At 42.0% G+C, this 4,434-nt stretch overlaps 2 non-coding genes across 2 annotated transcripts; one reads left to right on the forward strand and one right to left on the reverse strand.

The window, feature by feature from the left end:
* The first annotated feature begins 1,454 nt into the window (after positions 1-1,454).
* trnac-gca lies at positions 1,455-1,526 on the forward strand. Its single transcript has one exon. It is a non-coding gene; the product is annotated as a tRNA-Cys (tRNA).
* Positions 1,527-1,934: 408 nt separating this feature from the next.
* On the reverse strand, positions 1,935-2,006 carry trnac-gca. The gene has a single exon. It is a non-coding gene; the product is annotated as a tRNA-Cys (tRNA).
* Positions 2,007-4,434: the final 2,428 nt, after the last annotated feature.

The raw sequence follows: 4,434 nt of genomic DNA on the forward strand, positions 1-4,434 counted from the left end.
GGGAAGCTATCACATTTCCCACACAGCCGTTGGTTAGGAAAACAACTTATGAAAAATGAGATCAAACATTTTTAAGCAGTACTTTAGCAAAGCTCTGACATGAACATAATAAAAATACAGATAAAAAGCAGAGAAGAGGGTAATGCTGAGTGGTTTTTGACATTGACAGTGGTTTTTATCACTCATTTAATGAGTAATGAAACTCAATGTTTCTTCATCTTTTAGGGGCCATAGCTTTGTGGTAGAGCGTTTGACTGCAGATCAAGAGTTCTCCACTTCAAACCTGGGTGCCAACTACATTGGCAATTGAACTGAAATTGTCTGTTTGCTTATTTTAAGGCCCTACCTGTGACCCCTACATCCAAGTGACTGGACTGTGTTCATGGTGAAATAAATATATACATGAACATACAGAGTAGTGGCTCGCTCTGCAAAAGTGCTTGGAGGGGGTCACAAACCTGAATCATGTGGTGGAGGCTTTTCCTCAAGCGTATCCTACAATTCACCAGTGTTTACTGCACCATACCAGTCCAGTTCTTGGCGGTAGGGCACCTATAGGCTGATTTTAGCACAATGATAATCAACAGACGTGAAGAAGTTAAAGTTTATGACATGTCGGATTTAGCAAGGATATAATTATTCAAGTACAAACTCTACAAACCTCACAGATGATTCTTACATAATATTAACAATCACTCTTCTTGATGGTCCTGATAAGAATAATATCACGAATCTGACACTATCAAGGTAAGTATTGAATATCATATACTTGTATAAGATTTTTGAGAAATATGACCCATCCTTAAAAATGTAATCAGATAGAAACCATTCAAATAATATATTGTTATGCCTTTTTTTACATACAGTACCTATGTTCTTCTAGATAACTCGATTTAATTGCTTAATAACTGTATTACTCCTTTCAGCTCCTGAATGTGCATTTGTTACTGCCATCTGATTGGACCCGTAATACTGTATGGTTTATCTCTTTGTTTCAACAAATTATCTGAGCTGGATTGCGCCGTGTGCTTATATTTGCGGGAGTGACAGGATGTCCTTATGGGCCAAGCGTGTCCCAGTGAGCTATGATAAATTTCCGGATGCTTGCAGTATTAATGGGCACTTGGGCGCTGTGGCAGTTACTGGAAGTACGTCACAAAAGAAACGGAACTGGGAAAGACCCTAAGTCATTTGGAGCAAAACTGGTTAGTACCGGAATCCATTGTAACTGACATGAATTCGGGTTGAGCAGGTGTGTTCTATTGAGGATTCAAATACAATCCTTTTACACCCACCTTTCAAACCAATGGGACGTGAGTTTTTGTTGCTGTAGGAAAAAAAAAAAGACAAGAAATCTTTGAATCAGATGTTGGCACAGACCTGGACTTTAATCACTTGGTTTATACCCAACCAGTGCTTTGTTGATCAATAAGTACAGTGACCCTTCCATAGGTGGGAGTATAGCTCAGTGGTAGAGCATTTGACTGCAGATCAAGAGGTCCCCAGTTCAAATCTGGGTGCTCCCTAAGTTATAGTTTCCCCTTTTAATTCAAGCACAGTTCTTCCACTGGTCGGATGAAAGGTAAGAACTTAGAACAGGAGTGTCTGGAACTTGCTGCATGAAGAGCAATGACTGCACAGACATGAATTCAAGCTGCCAGCAGCTGTTGTTTTCCTATAAACGACAAAACCAGGAACCTTTTACAGCCACCTCTCAAGTCTGTAGGGGGTGTCAGTGTTTGAAACTTAAAAGGAATGGGTAGCTGATCACTTTAACTAGTACTTTTTCAGAGTTGGAGTTTGTCCTCAGTATAGCATTGTGCCTGCACTTCCAGTTGTGTTTTTGTGAAACCAGAGGGACTGGAGGCCCATCTTGGGATCAAAGCTGCCACTCCCTGATGAACATAAAAGCTATTCAAACACAGCAGGAACTTAGGGGGCACCCAGATTTGAACTGGGGACCTCTTGATCTGCAGTCAAATGCTCTACCACTGAGCTATACCCCCTCACGACAAGAAACCCACTATAAGTGCTATCTACTGATCAAAGCTACTTTCTAGATTCTTTTTGTCAGTTCAAGCTCCATGCTTCAACATAGGGACCGGAGCTCATGCTTTTTGATGATAGAAAAGTCAGAATGACCAGACCTCCACTTACCAGCTCTGAACTGGGGATTTCTTAAAATGCAGCCAAAGGCTCTGCCACTGAGCTACACACCCTCATCTTAAAAGTCATTATGCTTACTGATTAACAACGCAGTGCTCATAGAATTTAAAAATGTTATGTAGCCATGTAAAAACAGGTGTTTTTCCCCCCTCTCCTTCAGCCAGGTAAAATGATCCACAACATGATTAAATGTCTGGTTTCTGACCATGTGTCATCAATCTTCCATAACCACCATGGTCAGGTTTAATTCATGTCATATGGAATGATGAGAGGAAGACGAGGATGAAGACAGGGTGAAGCAAGAAGCGAGTGGTGTGGAAGAAAAAGAGAAGAAATCTGGATGGAGAAGAGGAGGAAGAGTACAGGAAAATAATCAAAAAGTTAGTGAAGGAAGATGTGGATGAAAATGTAGGAGATGATGATGTTTACATGAATGTTTGCTTATCAGCCTCCTGTGCTGGAAACTCTATGTACTCATAGCGCAGTCAGGTGCTCTGATAAAACCATCCTTCAAACGGCACATATAAGTCAATACAGATGAAGATGATGTTGTCCAGTCATGCTGTCATGTGTTTATAACTAATCAAGTCATGCAATGGGTCCATATAAAGTCAAAACAACTGCATCCGCTGTTGCCACGGTAATGAGGAAAAAATGTCTGCTGCTGTTCTTCCTGTTTTTTCCCGTGGCCAAGAGGTCCAGTTACCACATGACCTGGACAAGGGGGAAACCACACACATAAACACACACACACACACACACACACACACACACACACACACACATACAGAATATACCAGTGCTACCTAATGTCACATCAGCTTAGGCACTGTACACAAAGTCTAGACGTCTCCGGCTATTCTCGGTTACAGGGCGTCCTTGATGGGATGTATCCCTGCGTCTCTTATTTGTGGTGAATTACATCCAGCGCAATTGTACAACAAGTGTATCAAAAGACTTATAGAAAGGCCACCGGAAATTCCTGCTTTCACGTGAAGTGCCGGTATTATGTGATGTCTTTATTACATGTAAAATGTCCAAAAACCACATGGTTTTATGTGAAACCGTGACATGTAAAATGTTTTAAATGTGATATTACATTTTAATTTTTTTCACATGTGATGTCTTACATCTCATTGCCCAACAAGCTAGCTGGATTTTTAGCAAGTGTAGCTAGCTGGCATCCTGAAAGCTAGCTGGCTTTCACAAACCAGCTTGTTTAATTTATCTGAACTCACCAGCTCTCCTTTTTTTCTAAGGTCAGTGCCGCCACAAGCAGACCACGACAATATACTATATTCGTTAAACTAAATGCTCTGCATATAGTTTTTGAAATTTGCGCCAAGTCTTTCACTTTCAAGGACGAAACTGGTCTTTCAGTATTCTTTAAAAGGGCTCTATGTAAGTTTTATCTGCCGTTGAATGTGGTGTCTTGCCGGTAGCGAGCGTTGGTGATGGTTGCTTGCTAAGAGCGTTGCCAAGCATCAGCCATTGTTGCATTTACAAGAGGCTAGAATACGCCCTCCGAGCAGCGCTACTTCTTCATCCGCTCAAGCTGGACTGAGGGCAGACTGGACGCTACAGTGGCTCTCTATCGGAAAGTGATGAGTCGGGCCCGGGCCGGGCCGGGAATAGCTGGTTAGCATGCTAACTGCAGTGGAAGAAAGGAAGTGATAGAAATAAAGACAAAACAAGAGGTAACACTGACTTGCTTTCCACCACTGGAGACAGCTCTTGGTGAGTAAAGGAATGAAGCTTGATGATGAACTCGCAACGTTTCCCCTAGACTGGTACGTTAACAGCTGTTCATTTTTTAAAATTTTTGATTTGAGTTCCTTTTAGTTCAACTCGCGAGAAGTAAGTGGCAAGTAACTAAGTTGTAAGTGTTGATTTTGAATGTACTCAATGGAAACCAATGGCTGCTTGACAGGTAAATGATACAGTACGTGTCTTGTAGTTAATTTGCTACATCTTGAAAAGCTGATGTCTTCAACCCTGGCAGACCGTGGTTGTGCTGTGAAGCTCAGAGGTGTGATTGTGTGTCAGTTTGTGTTGGCTGTCTGGATGTGGGCTGTATCTGTAAACCAACGTGTACTCTCAATCAGCTCTTCTTGTAAGAGTAAAAGGTGGTCCTCAGCGTTTCGCACTCCTGAGCCCGGTGACAGCCATGTTCCACAGCTGCTCCACGCTCCCTGCCTCATTGTGCTGTTTGTATATTTAGCGGCTCTCTTCCACTTCCTCTGAAAACACACAACAATACAGCCGTGA

This window comes from Xiphias gladius, chromosome 15, assembly GCF_016859285.1.
Source record: "Xiphias gladius isolate SHS-SW01 ecotype Sanya breed wild chromosome 15, ASM1685928v1, whole genome shotgun sequence".
Lineage (NCBI taxonomy): Eukaryota > Metazoa > Chordata > Actinopteri > Istiophoriformes > Xiphiidae > Xiphias > Xiphias gladius.